The sequence below is a fragment of the Chiloscyllium punctatum genome, chromosome 50, assembly GCF_047496795.1.
Source record: "Chiloscyllium punctatum isolate Juve2018m chromosome 50, sChiPun1.3, whole genome shotgun sequence".
In the NCBI taxonomy this organism is placed as follows: domain Eukaryota; kingdom Metazoa; phylum Chordata; class Chondrichthyes; order Orectolobiformes; family Hemiscylliidae; genus Chiloscyllium; species Chiloscyllium punctatum.
Genome location: NC_092788.1, coordinates 21,448,721 through 21,465,190, shown reverse-complemented (window position 1 = coordinate 21,465,190; position 16,470 = coordinate 21,448,721). Strand labels below are relative to the sequence as shown.

The following is a 16,470-nucleotide window of genomic DNA, read 5'->3' as shown; positions in this document are numbered from 1 at the left end:
CTGGAACCGAATGGAGACTGTTATTTCATCGCTGTTGCGAAACAGAGTCCTACGGTGACTCGACTCGCCGTCATTCGGTTTTCTGGCCAATGAGAAAATCGTTCCAATCTACTTCGGTGTCATATGTTATTGAATTTCTCCCACTTTCTTCATTTCCGTCCTGGAGACATCGGAAGCGAAAGGTAATCTAATCGAGACTGCGATTGGTGAAATTCACTTTTTATGGCCCATTCTTGTCATGTTCTTTCTTTGTCGCTTTGCAGCATTGTCTGGGAAGTGGTGGTGCACTCAGGCTCCAGTATGTTTGAAAGAGTAGTTTGGAATTGCCCCGTTGTTCGTTGTGTGATTACTTTATGGCTCATGCCCCCGGACTGTCTCACATTTAGCATTCGTGCTCGCTGTTTCTGAAAATGCATTTGGTTTTCCAGTTTTGTTTATGTTCCGTGTTAAATGCTTTCTGTTTTGCGATTCGCTCAATACATGACGAATTAACAGGGTTTCTGAGGTAACTTCCAGCTGCAAAAATCCTCAACTGAGAATCTGGGAAACTTTCACGGAGTATGGTCAGTCGGAGCAAAAGTAAGGATGTCGTTCGTTTCTGCAGTGTTTCACAATACTACCTTTCCCGTGAGCAGTGGAACAGACTAAATGATTTTGCCACAGACTGCGACGGTAAGCTCCGCAAAAACGTAATTCTTTAAAGCAGGTGTGAGCAACACAACGTTATTTGGGTACACCACGTGGAAACAGATACTTCGGTGTATCACGTCCATGCTCAGCACAGAGCCAAATTTAAACAAGTCCCATTAAACAACGAGCTCATGGAAACAGAAAGGTGAAAGGTGGAATGGCTTCAGGTTTCAGTGCTGGATGCCACTGAGCCCCAGCAGGGCCGGTAGAGGCCCGTTTCTGTAGTGTAGTGGTCATCACGTTCACCTCCTACGCGAAAGGTCCCCAGTTCGAAACTGGGCAGAAACAGCTTTGTTCTTCAAGGGCAGTCTTTTACATGAACAAGAACGGAGCTGACTTGCTTGCTTTCCCATCTGCAAACCTGCCTTCGAGTTTGCTGAAACAAATCTGCTCTCGTCGTGAAATGCAATGCAGTTCCATTTACTAACAGTGCAAAGCATTGTAAAGTTTTTCTCCTACCTGGTTCTGATCATATGCCATTCTGTTTGAGAGTGTAGTTACCCCCTTCTGATCCTTCCACGAAAAGCATGACCGCATTTACATTCCTTGCGCAGGCGGCCCGGTTCAAAGATAGGGAAGAAGCCGATGCGCTGGTGTCACAACGCACCACGGATTCCTGAACTAATCTGTCTTTCAAATGTATCCCAAAGTCGTCTCTGAAAGACCTCATTTGGAAGGTGTCTGTCGTTATTCAACGTGCGAGAATTGGCACCAGAGATCCTGAATCATGTTTTGGAGCAGTTCGCAGGTTGGTGGCTCATTCAATCAGCAACAGCAATGAAAGAAATTACACTCTCGGAGGAACCTCTGGACCTGTGCTTTCATAGCGTCGCTAGGATTAAGGTGCGCCCCGAGATCTAAGCCACGTTGGAACTGAAACGGAGGAATCGACAGAGAGACTACAGAATGACATCGCATCCATTTGGTTTTCTTGAAATCACTGACGAGCAGGAAAATGTAAACGGGAGGGCGACTGGGGAAGTGTGGCAGTTGCAGCTCTGGTGAAACTCCTTCTTTGTGATTCACTCAGCAACCAGACACGTGAAGGTGAATCAGGCGTGAGAGCTCTTCACATCGTGAACAAAAAGCAATCAAGGGCAGTTAGCACCTCTTCCGGAGTGGGGGTGGGGTGAGGTAATTACCTTTTGACTTCTGTTGCTATGTTGAGAAACTGCCTTTTAGATTGAGGTGAAAAGAAACTGCATTTCTAAAAAGCACCATGGAATTTGTTAAACTCTATTGAGACGCTTCTCATCGATTCCCACACAGGTTTCCGACTCAGTTGGTATCCATGAGGCTCATGTCCAGGTGTGAACATCTCTGCAGCAAATTGCACGGTGAAGGTAAAAGGCAAGGAAAGTGGCATCTCGAACCGGCCCCGAGGTCAGACCTTCCTCACGATGCAATCTGTCGTTCTCGGATTGGAATGCGACCTCCGGTTTTAGGGTGGAACTTTCTTTGGGAACCTTATTCTGCAAAACAGACACAGTGACTGAAACTATGCTGCACGGTATGATTTGGGACACGGCCTGCTCAGCTTTGTGCATTTTCCCTGTAGTCCGGTGTGTTTCATGTTCCGTGTAAACGTGAAAGTTGTCCTGTTTCGAGCAATGGGTGAAATCATTGAGCAAAGCAAGAAGCCGAATTGCAGTAATGTCAAGCAGCTGATGGTAATTTGACCCAATCATAACCGATCATATATTTTCACGCACTCACAGATACATTTGTAGCTGAATCCAGTCTGAGAAGATAGACTCAGTTTACCAGTGAGTTTTGTCTGGATTGATGGGCTGTCATTATCTGCTGAGAAATTGATATTGTAGACGGGCACATCCGAGCTGCTGTGCGAGTCGGAGAGGGATCATCGAACCCTTTTCACATGAGTTTGCATCTGTTGTTATGCAGGACCACAATTGGAAGTGCAAGAAAATGGCGAGGTGAGCCCGTTGGTGGTGTGGCCGAGCGGTCTAAGGCGCTGGGGTAAGGCTCCAATCTCGACAGAGGCGTGGGTTCGAATCCCACCGCTGCCATTTCATCTGAACAGCTCCATCGGCACAGCTTGTTAAAATGCTGTTTCGATCCCTGCTGCATTTCTGTTCAAAACAGAAGAAAAATGGGTTTGCTTCCCGGGGAATTGACTGCGGTGTGGGAAAGTGCCGAATTTTCCAAAGTGCCTGTTCTGTCGTGATCGTGTTCGCCTCCCGCGGGGAAAATCGCAAGCAGCTCTACTGTTGCTTTCAGTTCCAGGCAAGTTGAGCTTTTACTGGAACCGAATGGAGACTGTTATTTCATCGCTGTTGCGAAACAGAGTCCTACGGTGACTCGACTCGCCGTCATTCGGTTTTCTGGCCAATGAGAAAATCGTTCCAATCTATTTCGATGTCATATGTTATTGAATTTCTCCCACTTTCTTCATTTCCGTCCTGGAGACATCGGAAGCGAAAGGTAATCTAATCGAGACTGCGATTGGTGAAATTCACTTTTTATGACCCATTCTTATTCTGTTCTTTCTTTGTCGCTTTGCAGCATTGTCTGGGAAGTGGTGGTGCACTCAGGCTCCAGTATGTTTGAAAGAGTAGTTTGGAATTGCCCCGTTGTTCGTTGTGTGATTACTTTATGGCTCATGCCCCCGGACTGTCTCACATTTAGCATTCGTGCTCGCTGTGTCTGAAAATGCATTTGGTTTTCCAGTTTTGTTTGTTTTCCGTGTTAAATGCTTTCTGTTTTGCGATTCGCTCAATACATTACGAATTAACAGGGTTTCTGAGGTAACTTCCAGCTGCAAAAATCCTCAACTGAGAATCTGGGAAACTTTCACGGAGTATGGTCAGTCGGAGCAAAAGTAAGGATGTCGTTCGTTTCTGCAGTGTTTCACAATACTACCTTTCCCGTGAGCAGTGGAACAGACTAAATGATTTTGCCACAGACTGCGACGGTAAGCTCCGCAAAAACGGAATTCTTTAAAGCAGGTGTAAGCAACACAACGTTATTGGGGTACACCACGTGGAAACAGATACTTCGGTGTATCGCGTCCATGCTCAGCACAGAGCCAAATTTAAACAATTCCCCATTCAACAACGAGCTCATGGAAACAGAAAGGTGAAAGGTAGAATGGCTTCAGGTTTCAGTGCTGGATGCCACTGAGCTCGAGCAGGGCCGGCAGAGGCCTGTTTCTGTAGTGTAGTGGTCATCACGTTCGCCTCACACGGGATAGGACCCTAGTTCGAAACTGGGCAGAAACAGCTTTGTTCTTCAACTGCAGCCTTTTACATGGACAAGACCGGAGCTGACTTGCTTGCTTTCCCATCTGCAAACCTGCCTTCGAGTTTGCTGAAACAAATCTGCTCTCGTCGTGAAATTCAATGCAGTTCCATTTACTAACAGTGCAAAGCATTGTAAAGTTTTTCTCCTACCTGGTTCTGATCATATGCCATTCTGTTTGAGAGTGTAGTTACCCCCTTCTGATCCTTCCACGAAAAGCATGACCGCATTTGCATTCCTTGCGCAGGCGGCCCGGTTCAAAGACAGGGAAGAAGCCGATGCGCTGGTGTCACAATGCACCACGGATTCCTGAACTAATCTGTCTGTCAAATGTATCCCAAAGTCGTCTCTGAAAGACCTCATTTGGAAGGTGTCTGTCGTTATTCAACGTGCGAGAATTGGCACCAGAGGTCATGAATCATGTTTTGAAGCAGTTCGCACGTTGGTGGCTCATTCAAACAGCCACAGCAATGAACGAAATTACACTCTCAGAGGGACCTTTGGACTTTCACCAGAGCTGCAACTTGCTCACCTCCCCACTTGCCCTCGCCGTTTACATTTTCCTGCTCGTCAGTGATTTAAAGAAATCCAAATGGATGCGATGTAGTTCTAGCCTGTTTGTAGATTCCTCCGTTTCCGTTCCAACATGTCTTATATCTCGGCCTGCACCGTAATACTCGCGACGCCACGAAAGCACCCCTGCTACCTCAATGCTATAACAGGCCATTTGTTTGAATAAAATGATACTCCAAAGAGTAACCCACCCAAACACTCTTTCCGATCATATTTCTTCACATTTACTGCTGACTAATACACATATCCGTGAACACGATGTGCGATTTAGCATGGCCAGCTCACCTAACCTGCACATGTTTGGATTGTGGGAGGACACGACAGCAAAGTCACATCGATTTGGGGAGAATGTGCAAAGTCCCCACAGTCACCCGAGGAGAGAATCAAACCAATGTCCCTGGCACTGTGAGGCAGCATTGCTAACCACTGAGGTACCATGTAATCTTATGCAATAAGTAAAATCAGTGAAAGATAAGAAAAAAACAAGTTTCAAATGAACACTCTCCGGCATTGTCAAAGCATGTCAATCTTGCATTCAATACGAATAGGTGTATGGAAATCAATAAAAAAACAAAATCCCGGCAATTCACGAATAAACAATAATTAAAAGTTTAATTTGATCAAAGATCATAACAATGTTTCGATGAATTGCAATTTTTAATGACAAATGTAGGTAATTAGCTGACTAATGTATAATTGGAAGTGGCATATATTTACTTAATGCCGAAGAAAGCGACTTGTTTTCCCCTTGTTACACAGCAGCATAACAATGTGTGTGTGTGTGTGTGTGTGTGTGTGTGTGTGTGTTCGAAATGTTTGAATCAAGCTCTTTCTCACAAAATAACTGATGACTTACGATCACTAAGCCTTGTCACCTTTAAAACCACAACATTATCAAATATTTTCCAGGAATTTACAACCAGACGAACTAGTTAACTTCTTTTCATAGGAACCCAAACAGAATAAGTAGCGGACACTGTGAATTAGTTGAGTCAATGCAAGAATTCAACTGAAGACAACATCCCTCCTTTCCAAAATGGTCAAAATGTTTAAAAATCAAAATTTATTGCCATTGTTGAATGAAAGAATAGAGATGCTAATTCATTTTCATTTGATTTTGTTGCATGAAACATCCGTAAGACGTATTATGATTACAAGCATAATAAAGGTGAGCATTGAAGTCAAATATAATTAATTGAATTCAACGATGTTTCAACAGGCAAAATAAAAATTGATATTTACAATGATTGAGAGATTGTGCACTGCAATATCTTTGCAGTGGTTCATGTACTGTGCCGTAAATCCACATTTGCGCAACCTACTAGATTGAATAATTATTATTTTTATTCTAAATCAGCAACAATTTAATTATCAAAGTCTGTCAATGCATTAAAGAATCATGAATAATCTCTTTTTGCAAGTGATTGAGCAATGTCTGGAAATGAACTGGAATTAATTCAGTTAAAAGTAATTACATTTCCCTGAATTTTAAGACTGAGATTACCGTGATCATTCAAATGAGCAAACATCAGATATTTGCAATGACGTTGGATGGGAAGTCATTGGTTTCTTTGTGGGGTAGGTGACCTGAGAAATAAAGGCATTTTCATACTGTACTATTAGTACTCAGAAATAATGGATTAAACCTAAATGTGAATCTCATTATACTTGTTCAAAAGACTTATTTATAAATAATTGTGCCATTACTGTCATGGCAATGACTTGATAATGAATGCTGTATTTTGAAGAATTAAAATGATACAATATTTCAAAAGCACTTTGCTGTGATGTTGATTGGATATTTATTAAGATCAGTAAACCGAGGCATTAAACATTGTACCTAGCTTTATGGATTGAAGAAAAATGAGCCATTCAGTGATTATTGAGTAAAATTCTTCTTTTTTTAAGTAAAAAATGTACGTAATACAAGAATTGTGAATTTCCATACACCGGATTCCTTGTAGAGATATGATACATCAATTTATATGATCAATATTATGATCAATGTTGAAAGATTTGTGTCAGAATTAGGAAGAGAATTCGTAAGTCATGAAAGTGAGCTTGAAACTGATCAATGTAGTCAATGACATGTGGTGTATATGCGATTTTAATAATATTGTCATTTTTGGACAGTAATGAATAATGTTGGAATAGAAATGCCAAAAAAATCAACATGGTTAAAGCAGTTCTTTTCTTACAATGAAATGAAAACAATAATTATTTTGTAGCACGCATGATTTGAAATAGCAGTTTTTTAAAATATGACATATACAGTGAAGACTAACCCTTTTTCAAAAATGTAGGAACTTCACGAATTTAAAATGCAATATTTGTTCAATTTGTAATAAAATGGTTATAATTTGAATTGTCTCTTGTAAACACTCAACAAAAAAGGAGCTTAAAGATTGTTAGATTGACAAAAATTTGCTTCCCAACGTTATTGTAGTATCCTCAATATCTGTGATAAAGTAGAATTATTGGTTTAAACAATATAAATCAACATTAACGACTGAACTGAAATATAACACATCAATTGCATTAACTGCATAGAATAGTAAATAAATGATTACTGTTGTTATTTGTCCCAGGAACAATAAGACACTTACTCAGGTTATTCCACTGAATAGTAATCAGCTGATGATGAATATATTTGTGTCGCTTTATGTGCACTGTGTTGTGTGAACATTGATTTCAATAAATTTAGATATTTACATGAATTAGGAACAGGCTGATAACTGGGTGTGAAAAATCTTATTTAAGATTAGACAATTTTTAGTATTCACTAGGTTGGCTGAACAAAACACAGTTAAGTCATCATGCAATAAACTGGATTAGAGAGAAATATGCAAAATTCAATTTCAAATGGATGCACTCGGATATTTTCACAACATTTCAATCTTACATTCAATATAAATAGATGAGTGGAAAACTAAAAACAAATTTAAGACAACTCAAACAGATCAATAATTAAAAATTGATATATTGTAGGAAGTGGAATTTGTTCATTTAACTGAGGAAGAACTTGATTTTTTTCTCGTATTTACACCTTTGAAGCATCAAGTTCTATATGCAGTCTGAACTCAGCTCTTCAGAACAAAAGAAAATCAAGGAATATCTGTACTTTGCATATTTCATCTTTGTGAGTGCAACATTATCAAATATTTTGCAAAGAATATTGATTGAGTGGAATTAGATACATTCTGTTATTCGTGGACTGAAGAAAATATATAGCAGATATTGTGATTATTGGAATGAACAACAAATGAAAACATATCTAATGTTGAATTGAAAGGCAATTCATTCGATTCTTAGATATTTTCTTATCAACATTCAGAGCTGCTCTGGCACAGCTCTGTGCAAGGTGGGAATTGAAATTGTACCCTCTGGCCTGGTAACAGAGACACGACCAGAGTGGCACAAGATTCCTTCATAACATTCCCAACCAGGCTGGGCAGGGCTGAAAACTAATCAGATGTTTATTGTGATAATTGGATTGGAATTAAATGGTTGGACACTGTGTGTAATCTACTTAAAATTCAGTAGCAATTTACAAGAATGATGGGAGTTAACAAATGTCTTAATTAAACATGATTTTTATGATCACTTGGGGAACGACAGCTTGACAGGATGGTGTGATTAGTGTGCATTATATATAAAAAATGAATTTAATTATTCTATATGGTCAGAAGTTTCTCATTTTCTGAAATGCAGATTAAAATGTTTTTGTTCGACACGTAAATTGGAACAAAATGATGAATTGATCAGTCAATGTACCTATTCAGCTGAAGACAACTTTCATTCTTTCTGAAAATGTACGATTTCTAAGAAGTCACTATTTCCTGTGATTGTTTAATGAAATAAGATAGATGCCAACCCTTTTTTGTATGCTTCAAAAAATTCACGGGGGATTTGAATTATTTTGCACATGAAAAATATTCAATTTTTATTGTGATTAAAAACACAATAAATGTTAACATTAAAGTGATTTGCAATCAAATCAATTCAAAAGTGTTTCCAAGTTTAAACTGAAAAGCAATATTCAGAATGATTGAGTGATTGTACGTTGCAATGTCCTTGCATTAGTTATTGTATGGAAATATAGTTCCACATGTCCACCCCTTACCGAATTGAACAATTATTAGGTTTTGGCAACAAATCGATTTGAAATATTTTATTAATGAATTTAAGAATAATGAGGTATCTCCTCTTACTATTCCACTGAGTAATGTTAAGAAACGAAGAGAAATATTGCAGTGTAAAATAACTGGTGTTCTCTGAATTCCAATGGCTGAGAAGACTGTGATCTTTCAACTGAGCAAAAGTCAGATATTTACAAATGATGTTGCAATGGCAATTATTGGTCTTTTGTGGGTATATTGACCTGATCAAACAGGTTTTACTATTGTAGCACTCACACTAAGAAATATGGAAGGTATTAAAAGCACATTGTTCTTGTTATAAAGCCGAAGTTAAAGTATTGCGTAATTATTGTAATTGATCATTGTTTCTAAAATCCTGATAAATAAATTGACTTAATATTTTGAATGCACTTTGCTCTGATGTCGATTGTATATTCATTAAGATTAATAAACTGAAAATTAAGATATAAAGCTTGGCTTTAATAATTAAAAAATCTGAGCAACAATTGAACATCGTTCAACTTTTTTTTGGTCGGTTCATGTCTATTTTATTAATGTAACGTTTATCATGATAAATGTTTAGATAAATGTCAGAACAAGGAAAAAATAATGAGGATAGGAAAGTGAGTATTATTATGAACTAAACATCGAGTTAATGACATTTGGTACAGGAAGTCATTTTGTCGCAAAAAACTAATAATTCTGTGATTATTGATCATTGCCACCTACTGTTGGAAGAAAATAAAACTATCTCAAAATGAAACTAAAATAAATATCATTTTGGAGGTCACATGATTTGAAAAACGGACATTGTCACTTAATGTGACATTTTCGCTGAAGAATCGTTCTTCCTCCCTCCCCCCGCCACCCCCATGTGTCGTCCTTTCAATAATTTAAAATTTAGCTTAAGTTGAACTAAATAACAAATGGATATTCCTCCATTATTTTCTCGCACACAAAAAATAAAAAAAAAGATGATAATGATATCGCTTTCCAGGAATAGTTCCACAGATAATAAGTGTTCATATTGAATTAAAATGTCACCATAGCTGTAGGAGTGATTTCCCCTGACAAGGAATGAAGACTAAGGAGATAGGCCGAACTCAGGCAAGTGGAAGATGTTTACTCATGCTGCAATCAGTTAATGCAGGGATCATCCCCCGAGGCAAATCTAGGAAGGGAGATCCATGACACACTGTAACGTGTACAGTAAAAAACAGTATTTTTACACACCTTCTGTATTACAATGTCCACATGCAATGTAGTTACAGTCCTTCCCTCATTATACAGACACCCGATCCTGTAGAACAACTAATCTTGGATGAACATCGCTATGGATAGCCCGAGCTTCCTATTGCTTCATGGTGTTTTACAGGTGGTATAATCTCCAGGCCTTGGGATCTCTCTGTGCATTTTATTTCCTCAGATTACGAAATTAATTGTTGCAGTCCTTTGGGCCTCTCACTCTGCCTTACTTGCGATTCTCAAGAATATGTAATTAGAAACTTTTTAAATGTTCTGTGCAACGTTAGTGGGCGGCATGGTGCCACAGTATTTAGCACTGTTGCATCACAACGCCAGAGACCCGGGTTCAATATCCCACCTCAGGCGACTGACTGTCTGGAGTTTGCACATTCTCCCCGTGTCTGCGTGGGTCTCCTCCGGGTGCTCTGGTTTCCTCCCACATTCCAAAGATGTGCAGGCCAGGTGAATTGGCCATACTAAATTGCCCATAGTGTTACCTAAGGGGTAGATGCAGGGGTATGGGTGGGTTGTGCTTCAGCGGGGCGGTGTGGGCTTGTTGGGCCGAAGGACCTGTTTCCACACTGAAAGTTATCTATCTATTCTCCAAAAAAAAGTAACTATTTCTTGCAATCAAACCCTGTCTATTTCCCTGATAGCCGCTGTGGAAGTTAGCTGGGCTCTATCCTGCAGCTGGTGTTTATTCATTCACTGGGAAAATTATTCTTTCATTAATGAAAGTCAGGGTTAGTCATTTTTCTGTATGCCTGCATTCTCTTGTCACTATCTGGTATATCACTGTCTGGAATGGCATACTTATGGACTTGGAGTAGGATTGTACAAAATGTTCTTTTTTAACTTAAGACTGAAACAGATTGTTCGTCTCATTTATCTCCCCTCCACCATTTTGTGTTTTAATTCCAAGGCAGGCTGCTCGGGGCTTCCCTACGGAAGCAAATCGACAAGGATTTCAGCACTAAAATAAAAATTATCATTCGCTACCATTAGGAAACAGTACCATGCAATAGGTTTACGTCACTGAGACTTAATTCCACACTTAAAGCCGACTATACTGGATTTGACCAATGATTATATATTAGATATAAGTAACATTTAGTGTTAAAACTAGTCATGGTAAATTTAAAATGATTATAAATGTCATATTACAATCCATCACATGTAGAATTGAACATTAATTATTGGAGTCTAAAACAATCAGACGTATCTTCATTTGTAAGGCGAATATGAATCCAATGATTTCTGTCAACATTCAAATGAGAAGGTATCAGATATTTCCTGTCAGTGTTGGATGAGGAATCATTGCTTGGTTTGTGGTTGTGTTGACCTGGAATAAAAGATAATTTTTTCTTTGTAAAATTGGCACGACAAAATAATGATTAAATTGAAATGTGAATCTCACGATATTTGTTACAAAACCTAACTTGAATTACTGTGTGATTGTTGGACTAACAATGAATTGGTAATCTATTTTAGAACACTGACACATTAAGTGATTCAATATTCCCAAACGGGTTTGCTGTGATATCGATTACGTAATAATTTGTATCAGTGAACTGAGAGTTAGAATGGTGGCATGATGTTTTGGAAAATATTTTCGATATGCATTGATTATTGATCATTCAATATTCTCAGATAAAACTGCAATCTGTAATTGCTGTCTCAGCTTTTCTTCTGTAGAAATACAATATATAATCCATGCAACTTTTCATGTCATCAATATTCAGACATTTGTGTCGACATTACAAAGAAAATAAATCGACAAGGAACATGGGTATCATAGCAAAAAACAGTCAACAGCATTTATCGAGGAAATTTTTAAACATTGTCTCTGAGTGAATACATAAAAAGGTTTAATGGGGATCTGTTGCAATGTATTGAGCCGCATTTACATTTTTCGCACGATGACTGGGGGAACCTATCAGAAAACTCGCCTAAATTTAGGAATTCCTTTATCTCAAAACATGTTACTATCAGCATCCTTAGTCGTAAGTGAAGTCTATTTAATGGTGTGGGAATGATGTGTGTTTATGATAAGAAGGAATCTCTTGCATATATTTGGGATGGTGTGAAAGCGTGATGTTTGTTGTGGTTATTCATCTTGAGAACAATACAATACTGACAAAAGGTTTTGCACTGAACAGTAATTAGGTGGCCTTGAATCCCATCGTGTGGCTTTATGTGCAGTGAGTAATTTATTTCAAGAGCTTTGAGATATTTTCCATGATTTGTAAAATGATTAATAATTTTGTGACAAACATCCACATGTGGTCATGAGCTGGATTCAAAGAATCCAATGTGTTGGTGTGAAAACCCTTCATTAATGACATTTCCAAGCGAGGTGTATAATGCTCAGGCACTGGCTGGAAGCCAAGGTGTAAGAAAATCTGATTCACTCTGGAGCTGATTGATTCTAACTGCTTTTTGATTGAGGTTGATTGATTTTGTATTTGTCCCGATTTCTCTGCCTGGAGGTGAATTTACAACGTCCAATTTCTGTCCAAGGGTCACTTCACATCACTGGAGAGTTAAAATATAATTCACATATTGTGATAACAATGAATTTTCAATTAAAGTTTGTGTTTTAACAAACAAAACGATTTGTTGTTTTCCGGGAATTTACACTGACATTGATTAGATATTTATTAAGATAGATAAACTGAGAATTATCATTTAGTTGCAGGATTGTTGAATTGTTCAACCACAGACTTAAGGGTTTTATTTTTGGAATGATTTGGAGGCGCCAGTGTTGGACTGGGTTGTACAAAGTTAAAAATCAAACACCAGCAGTTTATTAACCAATATGTTTATTTTGAAGAACTAGCTTTCAGAAGAACCAGCGTTCATCAGCTGTTTGAAGGACCAGCGCTCCGAAAGCCAGTGCTTCCAAATAAACATGTTGGACTATAGCCTGGTGTTGTGCGATTTTTAACTTTGGTTTTTGGAAGGAATATTTTCTTTATTCAAATATACAGGCTGTTTAAGAACTCTATCGCGCCTTTCGTGATTTTCTTTTAGATTTTCTCATGTATAATTCACACAATTTTCACTGTAATCAGTATTTGAAATTTCCATCAGATCTAAGATGAAACGAGGACCAATTAATGAGTACTTCCATGAATGGAAAGCACAATAAATTCACTTTGCAGAGGCAAGATTCAAATGTTATCTGAATAAGCAAATAAACATTTTGAATGGAAAATATCTGAAAATGTTTACATTCAAATTTGAATGAAGTCAAATTACTTCTTTTTGAAATACATGGCCTGAAAACCTGTTTGACAACATGAACAAATCAAGACTATCAACATGTCTTGCTGTCAGTGTCCTCGGCCAATTTTCATAAAGAATAAACACCACTTTCAGCAACAAGTATCATGTGTAATTACTGAATTGAAAAATAAGGTGATTGCTCTTGTATTTATTGGCAAGAATGTTTACTGTGGTTATTGCACTCAGTAAAAATAAGATCAAGACCAATGGCTGTTAGAATCATTGGCCACTCGTAATGAAGAATAAACACTGCTTTGAGCAACAAGTATCATGGATAATTACTGAACAGAAATTTCAAAGGACACCCATTGTATTTATTGGCTGGAATAATGACAAGATGCTTACTGTGGTGATTAATCTCAGGAACAATAACACAATTACTCAGACTATTTCCTGAACAGTAATTAGATGGTAATGAAGACCATTGTGTGGCTTCATGTATCGTGCTTTGTGTGAGCATTGCTTTCAATAACATTGTGATATTATACAGTGTGCAGCTAAGGTGAGTTGGTCATGCTAAATTGCCAATAATCTTCATGGATGTTTCAGGTTAGGTGCATTAGATCTTGTTAGAGTGGTGCTGGAAAAGCACAGCAGTTCAGGCAGCATCCAAGGAGCAGTGAAATCGACATTTCGGGCAAAAGCCCTTCATTAGGAATACAGCCTGTATCCCTGATGAAGGGCTTTTTGCCCGAAACATTTATTTTCCTGCTCCTCAGATGCTGCCTGAATTGCTGGGCATTTCCAGCACCCCTCTAATCTAAACTCTGGTTTCCAGTATCTGCAGTCACTGTTTTTACCAAGGTTAGGTGCATTAGTCAGGGGAAATGTCGAGTAATAGAGTAAGGGAGTGTCTGGGTGGGTTACTCTTTGGATGGTCAGTGTGGACTGTTGGGCCAAATGGCCTGTTTCAACACTGTCATAGAATCATAGAGTCATAGATTCTATGAATCTATGATTCTATGATTGTCGATTAAATTGATATGAGTGCTAAAGATACTACTTAAAGTCAACAAAATCTTTTACGTTTAGCAAGGTACATTGAAGCCATCATGCATGAAGTGAGATAAGTGTGTGTGTGTGTGTGAGAGAGAGAGAGAGAGAGAGAGAGAAATTAAATGTTCAAATGAAAACACGCCAATAATTTCACAGCATATCAATCTTACATTCAATATGAATAGGTGAATGGAAAATAAAAATAAATTTCTGACAATTCATGAATAAGTAATAATTAGAAAATAAATTTGATCAAAGCACATACCAGTATTTAGATGAATTGCAATGTTTAGTTACAAATGTAGGTGATCAGCTGTCCAATGAATAACATGATGTTGCATTTGGTATTTTGCTGAAGAGGAATTTCGACTGTTAATATTTTCATCTTTATACTACTGGAGAATAAGGATTTATGTGCTTGAAATGTTTGAACTAGGTTCCTTTAAACAGTAAAACAAATAATGATTACCATGTCTTAGACTCTTCCATCTTTAAGGTTGCAACATCGTCAACTATTTTTCCAAGGAATGTAGAACCAGCAGAATTAGATGCATCATTTTATTAGTGAACTGAAGAAAATAAATAGGAAATATGGTGATGATTGAAATGAAGAACAGATTGAAGAATATCTAATGTTGTTTTGAAAAGCAGTTCAATCGATACTCAAATATGTTCTAATGAAATTTCCGAGCTGCTCTGACACATCTCCGCTGAATGTGGAAATTGAAATCATTCCTCCTGATCTTGATGTAGAGACACTGTCAGAGCTCCACAAGGACCCGTCATAATGTTACCATCCCGGAAGGGGAGATGTATAGTCACATGCTTACGGCGGCAACTCAAATGAATATTAATCAGATGTTTCTTGTAATTATTTGAATGGGAATTAATTGCGTATTTCCTGTGTGTAAAGAACTGACAAAGCGAATTAGTAATTTACAGTAATGATGAAACAAACCAATAAAGACTTTAATTAAATATGAATCTCGTGATTATTCATTATAAGAAAAAAACTAATCATTTGATCAGTGTACACTGATGAACGAAACTCAATCAATCCAAAAGTTCCATATGTTCAATGCAGTTTGTCACAGAATGAAAAGAAAATTAATATGCAATTGCAACATAAATGATTAGGAAAATAAATTAATTGGTCACTCAATGCGGTTGCTCATCTGAAGACAACTTCTCTTCTTTCCAGAAATGTTCAACTTCCCAAAGTTCAAAATGTCCTGTGACTATTTCATGAAACAATAAAGAGATGTTAGTTCCTTCTGTTGTACTTCAAACAGTTACAAAAATTTTAAATGATTTTGTTCCATGAAAAGTGATTAACTTGTATTGTGTTTATAAATACAGTAAATGTTAACATTGAAGTTAAACATAATTAAATCAATTCAACTGTTTCCACGGTTAAAATAAAAATTGGTATCCACAATGCCCACTGCAAAATCTTTACATTATTTAATTTATGAGCCATAATTTCGTTGTCATACCGTGAACTATATTGAGCAACGATTAGATAATAGCAGCAATTGAATTGTCAAAATTATATCATTTCATTTAAGAATACTGAGAAATCTCAGTTAATTATTTCACTGAGCAATGTGGAGAAACAACCAGGAATTATTCTGATGAAAATAATTGCATTTCTCTGAACGCTTCAGCTGAGATTACCGTGATCATTCAAATGAGCAAGTATCAGATATTCACAATGAGGCATCGAATGGGATGTCATTGGTTCCATTATGGGTTCGTACACCTGAAAAATAAATTGATTTATGCATTGTAGTGTTCGTACTAAGAAACAATTGATGCAATTAAAATGCGAATCGCACTATATGTGTTAGAAAGAATAACTCCAATAATTGTGCAATTATTGTCATGGCAGTGACTGGAAAATTACGTTGTAATCTAAAAAAAAATGATTCAATATTTTAAAAGCACTTTGTTGTGATGATGATTGGATATTCATTAAGATTGGTAAACTGAGAAATTTAATATGGTAGCGAGCTTTATGATTCAGAAAAATGAGCCATTCAGTGATTATTCAGCAGAATTGCTTTTGGTTCAAAAATGCAGGATTACAAGAATTACATGTTTCCATCCATTGGTTTGCTTATTGAGATGTAGCTTTAATTTACAACTTTTTGTTCATGGCCAATGTTTAGGCATTCATGTCAGACGGAGGAAGGAAATAAGGAGATAGTGAAAGTACATATTGCAGTGAACATAAGATACAGGGAGCTTCCATAATTCTGTGATTATTGTACATCGA

The 16,470-nt window shown here is 37.6% G+C and overlaps 1 protein-coding gene and 1 non-coding gene across 6 annotated transcripts in view; one reads left to right on the top strand and one right to left on the bottom strand.

Moving 5' to 3' along the window:
• Window positions 1-16,470, bottom strand: part of LOC140470011 (uncharacterized) — a 519,342-nt gene that overhangs the window by 432,893 nt on the left and 69,979 nt on the right. The window lies entirely within an intron of this gene.
• trnar-ccu (transfer RNA arginine (anticodon CCU)) lies at window positions 906-978 on the top strand. The gene has a single exon. It is a non-coding gene; the product is annotated as a tRNA-Arg (tRNA).